This window comes from Astyanax mexicanus, chromosome 18, assembly GCF_023375975.1.
Source record: "Astyanax mexicanus isolate ESR-SI-001 chromosome 18, AstMex3_surface, whole genome shotgun sequence".
NCBI lineage: Eukaryota > Metazoa > Chordata > Actinopteri > Characiformes > Acestrorhamphidae > Astyanax > Astyanax mexicanus.
This window is the reverse complement of record NC_064425.1, coordinates 25,317,542-25,338,538: the sequence shown is the minus strand read 5'-3', so window position 1 is coordinate 25,338,538 and position 20,997 is coordinate 25,317,542. Positions and strand designations below refer to the sequence as shown.

General features: G+C 36.8%; 1 protein-coding gene across 2 annotated transcripts in view; it reads right to left on the bottom strand.

The window, feature by feature from the left end:
• Positions 1-10,483, bottom strand: part of slc46a1 (solute carrier family 46 member 1) — a 59,295-nt gene extending 48,812 nt beyond the window's left edge. For both annotated transcript variants that reach the window (XM_049466857.1, XM_049466858.1), the window contains exon 1: positions 10,129-10,483. The gene's annotated coding sequence lies outside the window, so the exon portion shown is untranslated. The remainder of the gene's footprint in view (positions 1-10,128) is intronic.
• Between the last annotated feature and the right edge of the window lie 10,514 nt (positions 10,484-20,997).

Sequence of the window (20,997 nt, the reverse complement as noted above, 5' to 3'; positions counted from 1 at the left end):
CAAATATAATATAAATTCTGAACAACATAAAAGTCTTACCATCCTGGCTGGTTAGCTAGCTATTTAATAAAACTAAATAAAATGGTCAGATTTTGGTTATAATTTATTAATGTGATTTTTGGCAACCAGTCTGTCTGTCTGTTGAAAAGCCTCTCTGATATCAGCAGCCTTTTTTCTCAGATGAGTTTATACAGACTGATCAGTATTAAGTTAAAACTGCCCCAGCACCTCAGAACTGCAGCAGTATACAGGGCTGTAGTGAGTTAGTAAACGCTGGTGCTGCAGAACAGAAGATTAATAAAGAGTTGTGATAAGTTTAATAACTCTAGCTAAGCTAACTGATCTCAGTAGCACAGGGCTAACGCTGCTCAGTAAAGCAGTTCAGATACGAAATTAAAGATATTCTGTCTGCAACAGCATTAATAACAAACCCACACCCCTATAACTCGCTACTTTAACTTAAACTAACCCTCATAAATCTTTCATTTACAGCCTGATATCACAAACAACCAAAACAGTTTATATATCTGAATCTCCTCACCTCATAAACTTCTCTCTCTCTCCACTCCTCTCCTCCGCCGCTCCGCCGCTCACTGACGGGTCACTCAGCTCAGCGCGGCTCCCGGTGGATTGTGGGAAATATTAGCGGGTGAAGTGTGCTGGGCTTGTATACTTAAAAATGTCTCCCGGTGCAGTACGTCATCCGGGAACTTTTCGCGTACTCAAACTCGCCTACTGCGCATTCGGACACACTACCCGATCTCGCATACTGCTTTTGCATACTGTTTAGTATGGAAGTACGCGATTTCGGACGCAGCCCTCGGCTGTATTCGGAATGGCATACTACTATACTGCGTACTGCATACTGCACTAGTATGTACTGCATACTACACACTGCCCAGTATGTAGTATTCGGTACTGTAACACTTTTGATTGTAGTACCCTACACGGTCCTGCTGTGACACACCAGTCAGTGCTCTGTAGTGCTCCGAATTCCTCAGAGTGAGTTGTAAACAGAAAGAACATGAAAAATGTCCTACCTTTTCATTATTAAAACTAATGAGATCTGCATACTGTCCAGAACAGCAATTGCTGCTTTTATTTTAGAGTTTAGCAGCTAACCCAATTCTAACAACCAATTAGCAGCAGCCCCCACAACCCAAGTATGTTCCAGTTATATTTAAATATGTTTTTCTATTTATTTTAGTAGACTACTATTTTCATCTATGTAAGTACCAACAAGAAGAAAACATTTAAACAAACTCTCATTCATATTTACACAATCTCAACACAAATCAAACAATTTTATTCATTTGTATTCAAATCATTCCCTTATTTAAAAGAAAAATATGTATTTAAACACAGGGAATTATTTATTAAATCAACAGAACGATTTATTAAACAAAGGTAATTATTTATTAAATAAAGAGAACAATTTATTAAAACTGAGGGAATTTTTTATTAAAGTAACAGAATAATTTATTAAAACTGAGGGAATCATTTATTAAAATAACAGAATAATTTATTAAAACTGAGGGAATAATTTACTGCATCAAGGAAAGTAATGGCTCACCGCTGTCGAGACCCTCCGCTGTCCCGGCCGCGGAAAGCGCTCGGTCGCGGCAGCGGAGGGTCCCCGCCGCGGAGAACGCGCGGCCGCGGCAGCGGAGGGTCCCCACCCGCGGAGAACGCGCGGCAGCGGAGAGTCCCGGCGGCGGACAGCGCTCGGCCGCGGCAGCGGAGCGTCCCCGCCGCGGAGAACGCGCGGCCGCGGCAGCGGAGGGTCCCCACCCGCGGAGAACGCGCGGCAGCGGAGAGTCCCGGCGGCGGACAGCGCTCGGCCGCGGCAGCGGAGGGGGCTCGACAGCGGTGAGCCAATACTTTCCAAAATAATTCCCTTAATTTAAAAATATATTTATTTATAAAATTTAAAAATCTCTCGCACTCGCCTCCATCTTGTTTTTTTCTGAAGCGAGCTGGAGAAGCCAGTCGCAATGCATGTTGGGATGCAGTACACCGCGAAGATAGCTCTCCATGCACACTGCGGAATCGGAGCGGAGTAGTACACCATCCGGGTATCTGTAGTGCACTACAGATCCTCAGTTTGGTCACATACTGTGTACTGCATACTGGCTATAGGCAGATTTAGTACGCGAGTAGAATGTAGTATGCCATTCCGAATACAGCCCTCATCTCATGAAGCTCAATTGTCTTTTTCTGCGTTTTTTTTCTTATCGCTGATTAGTTGCATACTGCCACCTATCGTTCAATTACTGAGGAGGGAGCCATCCAGCCTGTTTTTTCGGGTTACAAAATAGTCTAGGACCAGTTTCCCAAATGTTTCGTAGCACTAAGACAAGTCTGAGATGGTTGAGCGAGCTTCACACTGAGCTCTCTCTCCATGTTTAAATGTTCTTAATGCTAAGAGGGAAACAGGACCCAGACCTTTACCATGAAATATACTATTTCTACTCTGGAATATGTTGTTGTTTGTTATTGTTATTTTTTTGCAAACTGTTATTAATAAAAATCAAACGTAATTATGTCTGATCATCATTACATTTTTCTACATTTCACCCAAACTAATTGGAATTAAACATACACCCAAGCATTATGTCTACATAAATAAAGACTGATACAAATCCTGCTTTTGTTATTATTTTTTCCTTTTAGGTGTGTTGTTGTATTCATTCTTTTTTCTCTCTCAAAATTGGCATAATTTAGGTCTTTTTTATGTGTATTTAGTTTTTTTTATGATAAATTGGTAGGTCATTTAGCTGCAGGGTATTTTTGTGATAATGATATTCTTGGTGACAATAAATTAAATATTTTAAAGAATTTAAATAAATAAACTTTTGAAACACAATAAATACTATAGTTTTATATAGTATAACAGTTTAAAACATTTAGTAGAAACGAAAAAAATGTAAACCTTTGTAGATTTTAATAATTTCAGTAAATTACAGAGTTCTGACTTATATACTATGGATAGAAATTAGTGCTGATCAGCGAGAGCAGGCAGGCGCAGTTGGGGGGTGATGCAATTATATTATGTCAAAACGATTCAACTTTTTTCTTTTTTCAAACCTACCTGGCCTGCTCAATATTTAAATTGTAGTATTTATTATTATAGATATAGATTAATGTAGGTATTTCCCCTTGTCTAACAATAACAACAACAATAATAATAATACAGTATTGGTGATAAAACAAGCTTTTTAAAACAACAAAGCAACAGTTTGAGAGAATTTAGGGAGAAATAGAAAGTAAGTAAAAAAATATGATATACAAAAGGAATTCTAGTGATTACAGAGACTAAATTACACACAGCTGGACTCTATTAACTAATTAAGTGACTTCTGAGGACAATTGATTGCACTGGATTTTATTTAGGGGGTTCAGAGTAAAGGGGGATGAATATTTTTGAAGGTCACATTTAGATTTTTATTTGATTGAAAATTTGAAAACCATGTATCATTTTCTTTCAACTTCACAATTATGTGCTACTTTGTGTTGGTTTGTCACTTAAAATCTCAATCAAATATATTTAAGTTTGTGGTTGCGAAGTGACAAAAGGGGGTATGAATAATTTTGCAAACCACTCTGTCTCCACGTTATGTCACTAATAGCACCTTAGGATTAAGAACATCTTAACAGAGAGAGAGTGCCCAGTGTGAAGCTTGCTGAACCATCTATGGATTGTCTTAGTGTTCAGAACCTCTTGGGAAACCCAGCCTTGCTCCCTTGGATTTTTTTCTTCACTGCTATAATGACGTCATAGGTAGCATATACTGCGCACCACTGTGAAAGTGTAAAACTCTTTCTTGGTTGCTGGAAGTGATCCATTTTAGTCATTGTTTTGTAAATCGTAGAGTGAATGTACAGCTATTGTATTGTTGAGGGTGATGTTTTAGTAATTTTTGGGAGAAGTCGTACATTTCCTGAAAAGGTGCAGGAGTGTCAATGTTTATTCAAAATTGACTATAGGGTTTTGATGCAACATATTTTTCCACAACACAAATGAATAGTTATCCAATAACACCATGTAATCCTTGCAGAATACATTCCATGTTTCAATAATGTAAGTATCAAATTATATTAATGTATCATTTTGGAGTATATAGGTACCAAACTAAACAAAAAGTCTATTCGGTTTTATAGGACTGCAAAATCTGTTTTATGGAAACTGAATAGACTTTTTTTTATTTGGTATCCCATTACTTCAAAATGATACAGTAATATCACTTAAAACATATACCTTGAATACATAAGAATTTGTACTTCATTTGACTTCCCAGTGGATCTATGCAGTTAGAGGTATCACATGCCACAGTTAGTATGCACTTGCACAGTATATTAACATAGTCTATAAACATATGTACAAATGTACAGTTTGCCAAAAATAGAATAATACATTTCGAAAACCCCTTTTCAAATACAAAATAAACCAATTACTTTAGAGCATGGTTACAAAGCCTTCCATATAACTATTAATGGCAAAGTAATTAGGGTGCAATTACGAATATAAAAGATGTTAAACCACAATATACAATTAAAACACCCAACAATGTTTTAATTTTTATGGAGCTTTTAGCTAATATGATGGCATTTAAAATGGTCCGACTTTACATGTTCTAAGTCTTTTTCATTTACTGAATATGAATGGAAATCCACATATTTTATGTTTTGTTTACCTTCATCAGAGAGAAAATGTTAAACTTGACTACCCTCTGATTTCAGCACCCAAAGGTCTGAGGGGCTCTCCTTTATTCTGATAGCATGTCTTGGGCACTAGTCCTGAAATGTATTTTACTCAACATAAGGGGCTTACTAGGGGAAGTAGGATTTTGACAGTGTGACACTGCCAAAAAATGACACTGCCAAACTCCCCCACAGACCCCTACAATGAGTCTAGAGTAAAATACATTCAGGACTCAGCCTAGAGCCCAAAACATGCTATCAGAATAAAGCAGAGACCATTTAGGAAATGTAGTGGAGTTAAAGTAAAAGTGCTCCTCCCAGTACTTCAGTAAAGATACACCAAAATAAAGCTTGGTCAAGTTGCTCAAGCTGGTATTATATAAATCAGGGGAACTTTATTTATCTGAGATTAGGGATGGAACCCTTCTGAGTTGAAGTTCCACAGACCAGACCAGCGAGCATTATAAACCCCATATATGCAAAAAAAAAAAAAAAAGAAGAAAAAACTTGACCAAAGTATACAGATCCAGACACTAGAAACATAAAATAGAGGAAGATGATCCAGCACATAACTACATAGGGCCCATTCCCTTCCCCTTTACTATACTCTCTCACTCAGTCACCTTAAACAACATGACAATCACCTAACAGCTAGGTTGCTGTTTATGATCCGAGTTCATCCTGCCTTTGTTTGAGTAACGGTCTCTACTGTCTAGAGAAGACTCTACATTTGTGGAGGATTGCTTTGAGGATCTAATTTTATTCAGTTACAAAAGCGTAAGTAACGTCAGGACGTTGGATGTTCATGCCCCACCTCATTCCCACCTCATCCCCAAATCAACCTAGAAGTGTTGTATGGAGCAATACCATTCCAGAGAATACAGTTCTACTCCACAGCTCAATGGAATAAAGGGTCCACAAATGTTTGCACACCGTTGTTTTGTGTACAACAAATACTGCAATTTAGCATACTATTATTATTATTATTATTATTATAATAACAATAATTATTATTATTATAATTATTGTTATTATTATTATTTTTGGTAGCATAAAATATCCCTTCCAGACTGCAAGAACACAGTACACAACACTTACATTTATAATTTGAGTAAAATAATATACAAACAATTAATAATCAATTGTATATCAGCTTAGTTTTAACACATAAGATGGAAGAATGAACAAGCGGAACAAAAGTACTTTAGAAGTTTAGTAGAGGTGTGCCAAAAAATCGATTCACATAAGAATCTTGATTCTCATTTACTACGATTCAGAATCGATTTAAAATGTCCCAAAATCGATTCTGAGGGGCGGGTTTTAGACTGATTTTGGGCTGGGTATTTTTGTTGGACCTGGCAACCCTGGGGATAGGGCTTGTCCCTTCAAACGGAGATCTTCCAGACACACACAGAGCGTAGGTGTTTGAGAATCACCGGTAAGATGGCAGAACAAGCACTATATTACCTTAGATTAACGTGTAGTTTCAATGTTTTATGGCAGAATGCTTCATAACAAGCATAAAAAAGATCGCTAGTAGTTAGTTTCAGTAACTGTTAGCTAGCTAACTAGCTAACTTTCCAGTTCCACCTTAAATAACGCTACAGGTGGCAGCGGGCTGCAGCATTTAAGGCGGAACGGAAAAATAACAATAAGCTAATCAGAGCTAATTTCAGCTCCTCATCACAGAGGAATTAAGGAATGGACAATATGAATTAATTTCTCCACCTCCTGCCCCCTTTCTGAAGAAATACAACGACCTTAAAGTTAACTAGTTAATCAGCAGCTGCTCCTGAACTTTAGCGCTTCACTGCTATCATCACATCAGCCCAGCAGCGTCACCTACACACCACCGCTAGTAGCCTGGTAATAAAGCAGTGTTATTTATTATTTATTTATTGTTCATTAACGTCATTGTGATATCCCAGTGATTTCTCTGTCACTGAGGACCCACATTCCTGCACATTTTATTGTTTTTGTAACACATTACTTGCTCCAGGACCAGTGTATATTATGGAGGGTTTTTTTTCAATAAGATTCATAAGCCAGAAGCAGAAATTTTTATAATTCAAATCGTTTTGAATCAAAAATCGATTTTGAATCGAATCGTGGCCCCCAAAATCGGAATCGAATCGAATCGTGAGATAGTAAACGATTCCCACCCCTAAAGTTTAGACAGTGTGAGATTCTAGTCTTTGCCAGCAGTAAAATTCTCATTTAAAAAAAAGAAAAAAAAAATATATATATATATCCTTCTTCTAAAGAGTGCTTTATAGTATTATAATCATAACAATGTTAGGCTAAAGGAAACACATCTACTTACACAGGTGGTTTATTGTGTCAATAATAAATGACCGTCTCTGCCGTTCAGGAGGACTGAAATACTGAAATCACAAACGCAAATGCTGTAGATTTTATTTTTGTTAGCACTGGATGTAGTTTATGTGATTTGATGTGGAACTACGCAAAAAATACGTTAGAAGTCAATGATGAGTGGATCAGAATTCTTTTAGATGAAGAACGACCTAAAGAACTATGTTACTGTCGAAGGTTTTTGGGAAACTTACCTAAAATGTTTTCTCTTTCCAATACAATATTAATCTTATTTTCCTATAGTATCTAATACAACTTACACAGCCTTAAAAGCATATTTTCATTAATTGGTGTATAATTGCATTACAGTGCCCCAAACTGATGTTACGAGGTTTTCATCACATACTTTCCTATATTTAAAATTACCTACAATGTTTTCTCTTTCCAATTAAATAAAATTCTTATTTTTTTATAATGGCTCATACTATTTACACAGACGTAAAGGCAGATTTTCCTCATTAATTGTTTAATTGAATTTCAGTGCCCCAAACTGATTTTACGAGGTACTCATCACATACTTGTCTATATTCAAAATTACCGACAATGTTTTCTCTTTCCAATAAAATAAAATCCTTAATTTTTTATAATGGATCATACTATTTACACAGCTGTAAAGGCAGATTTTCCTCATTGATTGGTGGATAATTGAATTACAGTGCCCCAAACTAATGTTACAAGGTGTTCATCACATACTTCCCTATATTCAAAATTACCTAAAATGTTTTCTCTTTCCAATAAAATAAAATTCTTATTTTTTTATAATGGCTCATACTATTTACACAGCCACAAAGGCAGATTTTCCTTATTCATTTGTTGTATAATTGAATTACAGTGCCCCAAACTGATTTTACAAGATTTTCATCACGTACTTGTCTATATTCAAAATTACCTAAAATGTTTTCTCTTTCCAATAAAATAAAATTCTTATTTTTTTATAAACGCTCATACTATTTACACAGCTGTAAAGGCAGATTTTCCTTATTAATTGTTTAATTGAATTTCAGTGCCCCAAACTGATGTTACGAGGTCCTCATCACATACTTTCCTATATTTAAAATTACCTACAATGTTTTCTCTTTCCAATAAAAAAAAATTCTCAATTTTTTATAATGGATCATACTATTTACACAGCTGTAAAGGCAGATTTTCCTCATTGATTGGTGGATAATTGAATTACAGTGCCCCAAACTGATGTTACAAGGTCTTCATCATATACTTGTCTATATTCAAAATTACCTACAATGTTTCCTCTTTCCAATACAATATTAATCTTATTTTTCTATAATATTTAATACAATTTACACAGTTGTAAAAGCAGATTTTCCTTATAAAATTGTTGTACAATTGCATTACAGAGCCCCAAACTGATGTTATGAAGTACTCATCACATACTTTCCTATATTCAAAATTACCTAAAATGTTTTCTCTTTCCAATAAAATAAAATTCGTATTTTTTTATAATGGCTCATACTATTTATACAGCCGTAAAGGCAGATTTTCCTCATTGATTGGTGTTTAATTGAATTACAGTGCCCCAAACTGATGTACTCATCACATACGTTTCTATATTCAAAATTAACCAAAATGTTTTCTCTGTCCAATGAAATATAAAGCGTAGAATTTTTTTTAAATAATGTCTAATATATTTACACAGCCTTAAACAATAGATTTTCATAAGTATTGTGAATTAAACTGTATGGAGTGTTTGCTCATAAAAATACTGTGGAGCTAGGCTTCATATTTCCCACACATGGATGGTGTAACTATTATTTCCAAGACTTACGGCATTTTTATTAAACGCTCAAGTAAAACAATACATCAGATCAAACACCTTTATGCGATACATCTGCGTAAATAAATCGCTTCATTGTTTTTATTATTAGTTCGGAGGGTGAAGAACCACCTTTAGGACACTGTATAAACACACAAAACAGACTGAATTAAACCTGTTTCAGCTCGTTCGGTGCCTCGCGCAGAGAGGGCGCTAGTAAAGAAGGTAGACCCACCGCGACCGGTTCCTCGTGGGTATGCGATAGTACTCCAACAAACACTGAAAAAGGTACAGCGATGTTTTGTTGCGGACAGAATTATCAGCCTTGAGAAGATGTGGAAGAGCTGCTGCTGAACCAAGTGAGGAATTTAGAAAATCCAGGTTTATTTATAATAACCACAGTTACATTAGGAGCATCTAATCAAACGTGTAGATAGTTACAGTAGCTCATTGTCCCAGTGATTTATTTGGTAGTCATGAAATCGCCGGAAGGGGTTGATTTTACCTGTTTTTTTTTAACTGAACTATAGTCGAATTCCGCATTTTACCCGTCCCAACTGGGGATAGGCAGAGTATAAAGCGTGTTTACACAGAATTGTTGCTGGAACTTAACACTAAAATCTCTTGTTTGTTGTCCGTTTTTAGTACGTTCGATCTGAGTTTTGTTTTCTTTTGACACATTGTAATTTGAGCCATTATTTATTTATTCTCTTATATTTCCGGTGGAAATCCGCTGGATTCCGCGTTTTACCTAGACCCTGGACGAACTAACCTTCATTTCTGAAAGTATTTTCTTTTCTTCACTTCATAGTTGAGTAGTTCTTGCCGTATCATGGATCAGATGCTCTCAAATACATTGAGAGGCAAGAAATTCAAGTAATTTACTCTTGACAAGTTGAGCACAGCTGTTAAAGGTGCATTATGTAGGACCTGAGAGCGAGTGTGTGAAATGGCTACAGCAGTCCAATTTCAAAACACCACAGAGAGTAGTCTGCTCCGCCCACCCCTCCCCAGCCACGAAACTTATTTGGGTTGCCAAATTCAGCAGGCTGAATCTACACAACGTTGGGACTAATAGGAGAGTACGAGCGAGAGGAGATACATACAGCAATTCTAAACTCTTCTAAAACCCGTATCTAGAGTTATATTGACTGTATGTTACACGAGGCAGAGCCAAAGTTCCGCAATGTGTCGGACCGCGCGAGCCCCGCGGTGTGTCGGACCGCGCGAGCCCCGCGGCTTCGCTTAAGTACCTGACTGAATTAGCTAGCCAGTTAGCTTACCTGTCCAGGAGAAAAGTAGCAGCTCTGGGTCGGTCTTGTGGTGTTTTTGAGCTTTAAGTCTCCACCGTTCACTGCCAATATTCACTCTTGTTATATTCCTGCTTTGGTCACTGAGCTTTTTTGAGACATGCTGAGGCTTTTTAAGCTGTGTAGCAGCTGAGGTTTAACTGAACCAGCTCTGCTAGTGCTATTGCTGCAGCGCTGATCGCTGTAGGGTAGTGTTGCACTGGCAACCTCTGTGGGCGGAGTTAGTGTTGGGGAACGAGCAGCAGGAGGAGTCAGAGGAAACAAACACAAAACCCGGGATGGACTGCAGATTAAAAATAGGAACGTACTGCTGAAGTCGTGCTGACAAGAGCTGCCAGTGCTTTCACTCCACATGTTTCCTTAATATCTGATGATACATCCTGATCATTTTATCATTTACCACTCTAAAATTAGTTACATCGTGGTCCTTTAACTGAAAGCTATTCCAGGTGACTCTACCTCATAAAGCTGACAGAGAAAATGACAAGAAATGCAAAGGTGCTACTTTGAAGAATCTAAAATATAAAACATATTCTGGTTTGTTTATGACTTTTTACTAATTAAAATAGATAGATATTAATAATATACAATACAGCACCTGAATTGCATTTAAGGTAATGTATTTACACTGCCTAGCCAAAAAAGGTCACATATTACAATATTTTGTTGGACAATTTTTTTAACTTTGATTATGGCACCCATTCACTGAGGCACCATTTCCACAAGCTTCTGTAATGTCACAACATTTATTTCTCTCCAGAGTTACATTATTTTTTCCAAGATCTAGTATTGATGATGGGAGATTGAGACCACTGCGCGAAGTCTTCTCCAGCACATCCCAGACATCCCAAGTTCAAAGGTTGAGGTTAACCCCCCCCCCAGCAAAAAAAAAAAAAAAAACAGAACAAAAAAAACTTGCACACACACCAAAGGATAACGAAACTTTACTTTTATTTTAATTAATTTTACTTTTTTAAAATTAAATTTAGGGTATTCAGAGGTGAAATGAGTCTAATATTTTTTCTTTTTGGAAGACCATGCCTCTGCTTGCCCTGCCTCCGCCATGAGCTGCTTTCTCTCACTCACTGAATCGATTGGCTGTCTCACAGACCCTTTGCAGAGAACAGGCCAATCAGAACCCTCTCTGTTTTCTCTCTCTATCCTTCCCATACGCGATTAGAGAAAAAAAGTCTGTTGCCTGTGTGCAAATTTGTGTACAGTTCACTCTTGGGGCACTCGTTCTGAATTCCGGGAGATTATATGTGACTCGCGGGCATCAGGGAGCCACTAGCGAAATGCGGAAGACTCCCGCAGCTTCAGGGAGACTTGGTTTGTCTGACATCCCAAAAAGTCTCAAGGGGATTTAGATATGAACCCTATTGTTGCAATACATGTGTGAAAATGATGTCTCATACTTCCTGAACAATGCACTTTTTTTTACTATTTGAGCCCGATAAATCCTGACGTTGTCATCTTGAAGTAGGCCATCAAAAAAAAGAACTGCAAAGTTCTATATGGTTAGTAGATCTAATCAAAAGCACAATGATTGTAGAAAAATCTAGGTGTCATTAATGTTAGGGCTAATTTATAAGTGCCTCATGAACTTGCTGTAAAAGATACTGACCTCTGAAATAGATCTGAAAGAGATCAAGGGCATCATAATAGGCCCATGGCAAAAATCCATAGAAAGTTGTAGTAACCTTGCATTCTGCTCTTTTCAAAGGGGAAAAAATAAAGGCTGGTGCTGAACCATACAGCCTTTATTTACAGTGTTTATTTAAGGCTTAAGCTATTTGATCAGCAATAGATTGAATACGGAATAGGCCTGCTTGAGTGGTGAAACTTCCATTGCTGAAGTTATGCCATTTTTTTCTTTTAAACTACTCAGTAATCTTTGAATTTATATTCATCATTTAATCTTTTGAAATGTTAGTACCATTCCTGTGCCTTTCGTGTTCTGGTCAAGGATCAAGTGGGCTTAAAATCAGATCAAAAGAGCTTACATTCAGGAAATCATTTCAGAATACTATGCTCGCGATTTAACCTCCTAAGTAGTTTTTTCCTGCCAGTATTTATAGAATAATACTGTAAAACACAGATTACGCTGCTCGCTGTAATTTGTGCTGATTGCTTACTTGTGTAACTACATCTTAATGTTCATATTTACTGTAAGTATGTTCACTGCTTTTGGTTTATCTTTGACAGGAATCATGTAACATGATTTTTACCAATATACAGGTCCTAAAAATAATAACATAACATATTGAAATTAATATAATATGAAAATGTGTAAATGATGTTTAGATTTCCTTCACTATTGCCAGTGTAGAAAATTGCAAAACTGTATTTACCTTTTTATTTAATCTGACAATAGCTGTTGATTCTTTTTGTTTAATTTATTTCTTCCTTTTTTATACTTTTTTAACTTATTATTTTACATTTTATTTCCATCATTTACTTTTTGTAATTGTGGTGTGATTTTATTCCTCTGTGTCTTTAATTGTGTTTATTTTATTATTCTAATTATTTATCTCCTTGTTTTCTTGCTTAACATTTTAGCCTGTTTGCATATTAGTTTATTCAGAATTATTTTAGTTCTTCTTAATTAAATTTTATATTGTTTGCTTGTTTTTTTTTGTTTCTTGATGTATTGATTGATTGATGTAAATTTACAGTCAATTTCTAGATTTCTTAGTAAATTTCTTAGTTGCAGTAGTTAGTTCAATAATAAAAGAGATTACAGTTACTGTTTAAATATGTGTTAATCCAAGTGAACTGTGTAAATGTTATTGTTTTAAACCTGAATAAAAACTTCATGCTAACCCAATCATTTTAAATTTCAGCATTCGACATTTTTATTATTATTACTGAGATTATATACAGCTAATATTTTCTACAGTGGATCATTTAAGTACAGTAATGCAGCCTGTAACCTATAATTTACAATTTTACAATAAGACATATGGTTCTTGACATTAACACACCTTTACTATTGGATCTGTCAGTCATCTCAAACTTTAATCTTGTCCCAGGGGGCATGAACTTATACTACATACCACAGAAAGTGTATATAAAGTGTGTATGATCTCTGGTGTGTTTACAATGATATTTACATGCTCTTGTGAACGTGGTCCTGGGCGTATTGTTCCATATTAGCAGGGTTTAGCAGAGAGATAAGGATCCTAATAACAGGCCCCGGGGTCAAAGTCATTCCTCACATGTAAGCTATAGCATGCTGCCCTTGTGTTAAGTAAACAAAAGAGGTGTCATCATGATGAAGTGCAGAAGAACTGGGATTACTAATGTGGCATTCCAGAGAGCCTTATCGCTGCAGGTACAGCACATAGTGTGTTCATTCAGTGTTCACTGAACCCATTCAGAAAGTACAGAGTTACATATGCTTCCTCTTGTTGATTAACAATGGTATAGAAAGGCTATTTCTTTCTCCATAGATGGCTGTCAACATTATAATCTGTGCAGGTATCTAAAAATATTTGATTGCGCAATAGGAAAGCTCTTCTGAGGTCCCAGGAGTGTGATAGATAAATTAGTTCTAATTAATGTTTGAAGTTGTGTAAGGATTTAGCTACCAGTCATATTACACAAAAAATCTACCAACTTTATATAGAAAAGTAATAAATGTCCTTTAAAAACTTCGAATTAAATTTGGTACAATAACCTCCTTCATACCCATCCTGCCTCATCAATATTTTGTCTCAGTTTATAGATATAACTATTAACCCCCTGTTGAATATTCCACAATGACTAACGGTAATCAGTAGTGCTGTAACAAAACATCGATCTGTATCGATGCATCGATACAAACTATGAACGATACGATGCATCGATTTGACGTAAAAACATAGATGCATGTGTTTTTCACTGCAGAAGGGCCCTCTAGCGGGCTTCTCACAAACATGCATTTATTTTCAGCGCAACCAGAATGTAATATTCTCAAGCTCCTAGCGATCACGCAATGTAATGTTTTCACGTAAAGTTGTACGTGTATACAAAGCTAAGGATGTCCTCTTCTAGATTCTGTGTTTTTTATTGGTCCAAAAACCACTATTGACGTGATTATCTTTTGAACCAATGGCATGAGCGCTGCATCACATTGGTGTTCAGGGGTGTCCAATCAGATCACGTCATAGCCTTTCTCCAGGGTCACAAAAGTGATTGACACCTATTTCAACCAATAGTCCAACAAAATCACTCTGCTGAACAAAATATTACTCTGAAATAAACTTACATTCATTTATTTTATCACAAACAAACACAAATATTACAAACTCTGGTTGTACAAAGACAGATTTACTTGTATGTTTGTATTAGATTAGGGGCGCTCTGGAGAGATTTTGAACACTTTGGAGACACCTGGTGGACACCTTATATAATGCAGTGTATCTCTTCAATGATGTTCTCAAATGGAACCTAAATAATGGAATTGTTGAAGTGAATTATTGTTTACTGTTTATGATTACACTGCATTTGACAGTTAATAATAAAACATTCAAATTATATTTTGTTTGCATTTGTGAGTTCTTAGAAAAGGAACAGATTATAATCGCATTAAATCGTATTGAACCGTATCGTATCGTATCGTGACATAATTTGTTGAAGATTTGTTTGTCCTGTATTAATTCTTCATATTCAAGGAGATTTTATTGTCATTCGCATCACATGTGGTACATGAGGTGGAACAAAATTGTGATCTCACGATCCAGTTTTACACCCAAAGAGCTGTTATTAATAGATAAAATAAATATATAGATAAAAAAAGAATACAATAAAAGAAATAGAATATACAAAATAGATAGATAAATATCCCAAAGAATAAAAATAAGTAAATAGAGAGTAGAAAGGTTCAGCAACATGAAGTCCAGAGTGCAAGTGTGCTATAGCAGCATGATAATGTGAATTAGAGCAGTGGAGATAAAGTGTCTCAGTGCAAGTAAAGTGACCGTGTTGGTAAACAGTAAACAGTAATTTGTCCTTGGTGTCAGTGCAGTGTGTTTGTTAAGTGGAGTTTAAGAGTCTTACAGCTTCCGGAATTAAGCTGTTTCTGAGTCTTGTTGTTTTGCACTTAATGCTCTGCAGCCTCCGGCCTGAGGGGAGTGGGACAAAAAGTGCGTGTGCTGGGTGGGTGGGATCCTTCCTGATGCAGGTGGCCCTTTTCCTGCATCTGGAGGTGTAAATGTCTGTGGTGCTGGGGAAGCTAACTCCAACAATCCTCTGTGCAGCCTTCACCACCCTTTGCAGTGCTTTCCTGTCTGCAGCAGAGCAGCTTCCATGCCACACATTGATGCTGGAGCACACGACGCTCTCCACCACACATCTGTAGAAGGAGGTGAGGACTACGCTCATATGCCCAAACCAGACTGTTGTATTATTATGACATTTTAAATACAATTTTTTCAGACAATTTTCAAACTGCATATTTAGAGCAGAATTGCTTAACCTTTCACCTCACTATGTGTACTAGTGCTTATCAGAAGGGTGTTTATACTATTGTATATGTTCAGGTGCTTGGCAAGAAGATCCTTTAAGGTAAAACAAAATAAATGAAAAAATAAAATACTTAAAATAAATAAAAAGCTAGAAATAAAATAAAAATGTAAAACAGAAAATAAAATAAATAAAAAGACAAAATACAATTTATAAAAAAGGTGAAGGCAAAAAGGTAAAATAAAATATTTTTTTTACTGTGAAACGGCAACATAATATTGAAAGAAAATAATGCACAAATCATGTAAACTTCAACAGCTTCAAAAGCAGCACCAGTCCAGAGTGAAATTTCAATTAAAAAGATGTTCGGGACATGAATAACAACCACTACTAGCTTGGTGCTAGCTATGCATAACATTGAAATCTCATCGGAACAGCATGTAGAAAGCTACAAGGCTTATTTGTGGAAATATGTGGAAATGGTCAAAAAGGCTCTCCCAAATTACATGCTTAAATATTGTTATATTATATGTTGAATGCTTCAGTAAGTTTGTATTTTTAGTCTGGAAGGGATATCCTGGATGTTACAGATGACCTTTGCAAAGCAAAGCAAAGCAAAACTATAGCATTAGCATTAGCTGCTTTGTACACCTACACCTGTAACTCCTGTGTGCCCAGTGGACAAAGGTCGTCAGCTGCAGTTTCATGCCATGAAGTGGATTAGAGCTTCACAGACCTGGATTGGGCTGGAGCGAGATGGACAAAGGAGACAGACGGCAAATCCTTTTTAGAGAGGAAAATGAAGTGGAGGTAATGTGGATGAGAGCAGGAGAACAGAGTCAAATAGATGAGATTGGTGCCCTTAAATACATTTTTAATATTTTATAAAAGCAATATAATGTTTGTGTAGCCCAACATATAAAGAGAAAATCTAATAATATGTCTTTTAAAAATTGCATTTTTGCATGAGCTGCCTGTGATATGGCAACCTTTGGTTGACCTCTGTGGCCCTCACTCATCCAGGCTTACCAGTGGCATGGTTATTGGTCAGCTGTTGCAAACAGAGAGAGCACTGGCAAATCTGACCCAACATCATGATCTGTTGTATGACTTTTATGAAAATCAGACTCCTCTCCAAACTACAGCAGTCGGTAAGTGCTCCTTACTTTCTTCTGTATATTTGTACATTTATAGCATTTATGCCATTTAGCTGCCACTCTTACCCAGAGTGACAAGGTTGTTCCTATTACAGAGGTGGGCCAATGTCGTGTTAGATGTTTTACCCAAGGACTCTTATTGGTGTAGTGCAGCTTATGCAGACCTTACACCTAACGATTTTCAAGCGATTTCACTGTTGCAGACAAATTTCCAGAATCGGGATAAAATTACTAAATTACTATTGCTAAAGACGAGTTGCGGTTGCGTTATCTTGATCGTTCAATGGAAGGTGGTTAGGATTTAACGTTTTTTTCACATTCAGATAAAATCAACTGTGTCAACTAATATTATTGTAAGTCTTGAGACTTGGCTCACACAAATAGTGACGTGAACAATGTCAACAACCAATAGGAGAGCTACGGGAAGCCACAAGGGAAGAATTTATTTATTATAACTGTTGTACAAACGATTTGAAAAAGAACACATTTTGCAGTTAATATGCTTTATATGGTTCTTACTTTAATATGTAGAGTTTTTTAAACACTCTTTGCACTATTTGTCTTACTGTGCAGTGTTATTTTTGATACATCCAAGTTTAATAAATGCACATTTTCTTTAATACATTAATTCTATCTAAAACAAAGGCAAATGTAGAGCAGTGAAACCATGATTCTTAGCTTTACAAGGTTGTAGCAAAAAAAAAAAGAGTGGGGGAGAAGAAGCTTATATGCAAAGTTGAACACAAAATGTATTCTATTAAAAAATATGAAGAACTAACAGTGTGGCAGAAAAATAAACTGTTGATGATGACAAAGGTTATGAGTCTCTGATAAATCACAGTATTGATATACACATTTGTAACCTAATATGTAATATGTATTGTGTGTAACTCCAGACGCATGAGTAAAAAGTCTGTGACTTGTATTTAGATTTGAGATGGAGTCAGACTTTAGTCTGTTAAAAGTATTTTAAGTATTTTCAAAGTCGTGTAGTGTATGGACAGCATAAGTCCCCCAAGCTGGAAATGAAGCCCCCCACATCTCCCACATGATGTGATCGTTTACCAGCAGGTAGTGGTGTTATTCACTGTGCACACCAACCATTAAACACATTGTAAATGTCAAGGAATTATAAATGTGAAACTGATAAAACAACTGGCACAGAAGCAGGCTTTAAATAACAGGTGTTGTCAAAATTAGATTGATAACACGTCAGCAAACAGCAGTATTTGTTTTAGGAACTGTTTTATTTTATTTATGATTTCGCTTTGAATGCTTGACAGCATCAAATTAAGAAATTAGGTTGTGGCACTTGTTTGGTATGAAGTGTGATCTCACTCTGTGCACAATGCGGGAGCCTCGGTGCACGCCCCAGACCGAGCAGCTGTTAGGGGGTTATTTTGAAAGATACAGATTTTTATTACCTGCACCTTGAGCTAAAAGTGAATCAACGAGTTCAGAAATCGAATTGCCTCAAGGATATATGGCTCTGAATGATTTGTGAAATGTAAATCTTTTTTCTTCAGTTTGTTTTCACATTTCCTCCCTTCCTCCAAAAATCTTCTGCTTTTCAATTCACGTAAGTGACCCAACATGATGACCCAGAGTCCTACACAGCCAGGAACATCTGACTTGTTTGTGTACGTCGGAAAAAAAAGCTTTCGCTCCATGGCACGTGTCCAGACATCTGATGAGAGAACTCCCTGTTCATTTGCAGTCATTAAACAGCCCTGTTGTAAAATTGTCAGCTTATGTTAATGTCAGGAATGTTCAGTGCTCTGCAGTTTATTAGTGGGAGTGAGAGGGTGGTCTCCGGAGTGTGCATGTTTTGTCTGATCTGCTTCTGTGTTTCCCTGAGTTCATTCACCTGCTTTAACATGGAGCAGGCAAAGACTGGCAGCTGTGTATTCAGGCTCTGTCACGCCGTGTCCTGGTGCCAAACTATTTGCCACAATCTGTGCCCCCTCAGAACACTCAGGGTTTGTTATTATAAGCCGTGCGATTAAAAAAACACTGAAACAAGGCTTGCTCCTTAAATGCAAAGCGGTATGAGCTTGGCTTGGTGGCATCATAGAGGAACCCTTTTTGGAAGTTGTCAGTTGTTGAATTGGATTTCCAGGGCCTTTGCCATAAAGTGTCAAAGTGGCTGCATGTTCATTCATTCCAAACAAGCCATAACACACCTGATTCTATTTGTTTAATCAGTTGATTTTAGTCTTCAAACACTTGTTCACCTGCAGCCACTCTGTCCCAATGGGGAGACACCACTGGAGTACTGTAAAAACACGTAAAGATTGACAGCTAATGAGCCATTAAGGTAAATCAGTGTTGATGTTGCATAAATGTTGAAACTAGCGCTTGGTAATATTGTAAAAAAATATATATATATATATATATATATATATATATATATCTCAATATTATTATTTTTAGTTCTTATTAAGAACTCTTTCATTGCGTATCTTCTTTATTCCACCTTAACTCAAACCCTTAACTCTGTTATCTACTTGATTGTGTCTAATCCTCAGCTATTCCTACCCATCATAATTTCCACCTATTTCTATTTTTAAAACCACACATTCTGCACTTTACATATACTATACATACTGGTGATATTGATAGTGGTGCACTGTTTTGAAATATGCAGTATCTAATAACAGTAGTGTGCAGTAGTGCTCATCATTTATATTAATTTGTAGCAATAAAAATAGCGGTTTAAAAAAAATCATGATGATGCTCCTTTTACTGTAATAATTAGAATTTTGTCTTTGTCATTGCTACTATAGGCCAGAACACGGACACTCCACTATGTAACTTTGGTGGAGCTGCACAAGTGCTATTACAAGAACTGTGTAAAGCTGCAGAACACAGTCATGTTTGCATACAATCCTGTAATATTACTCCACATCAGTCTACATGTTTAAAGTAAACTTGCCAGTTGGCATCAATGTATGGCTGGATGCCAATTTTTTATCTTTCAGCTTGTCAACAGCTTGTATCTTTTCAGCTTGGTCAATGAAGGGGGACCAAAGGCATAATTTGTATTAATTGCAGTGGAATAAAACTAAAGCTATTCGGATGGGATTAGCTTCTGAGGGGGACATCTGTGAAAAATATTTCACACTTCTACTCAGTGATAAACCTCTTGATCTGGATTGAAATTTAAAAAACACGAGGACCAGTGATTTTTTGGGATTTCTCGGTCACATGACATCGCGTTCAGTAGCTCCTCCATTTCCACTCGCTGTTGTGTTTACGTAGATCTCTGTGAAAACACGTGCCCAAAAGGTAATTACGGCACGTGGAAGTGGACAAATAGCCATTTATTTAACGCAAGGTGATGAGATGTGGATCTGGACGGGACTAAATTACCGTAGAACCGCGGAGTTCAGCGAAAAACAGTAGATAATTCAGCCTGTAATTTTCTTAAAGGACGTCTGAGAAAAACACATACATGGTTGTCCTGGACGGGAATAAAATCACAGAGCGCCCCCCCACAAAAGAGAAAATTACCCCAGGACCCCCTGAGAAACCAATCCTATCTGGATAGGGCTAAAGGCACATTTGGGGTCAATGAAGGGGAACCAAAACATGATTTGTATTAACTACAGTGGATTACAACTAAAGCCCTATCTGGATGGGATTAGTTTCTCAGGGGGTCCTGGGGTAATTTTCTCTTTTATGGGGGAGTCCTCTGTGATTTTATTCTCATCCAAAAGGACCATGTATGAATTATCTTTTGTTTTTCGCTAAACTGTGGTCCTCTGGTAATTTTATTCCTTTTTTCATCACCTCACATTTAAAAAAATACGGTCCACTGTCATGCACCGTAATTACACTTTGGGTGCTTGGGCGTTTTCACGGAGATCTACATAAAAACAACAGCGAGTGGAAATGGAGGAGCTACTGAATGCGATGTCATGTGACAGAGAAAGCCGAAAAAACTCAGTTTGCAGTATGGATGCAAGAGTTTTATCACTCAGTAGAAGTGTGAAATATTTTTCACAGACGTCCCCCTGAGAAACTAATCCCGTTCAGATAGGGCTTTAATTGCATTTCCAAAATCAACAAGGAGCGCAGGAGCAAGTGTATGGTATAGTTTTTTATAAGGGTTCTCCTTTCTTATTTGTTTTATAGCTCTGTTGTCAGGGTTTATACAATACGTAAGTGTATCACTGACTATTAGCTGGCATGACCTCAAACTGCCTGCTTTATCAAAGTATCTTCTGCTGGCACTAAG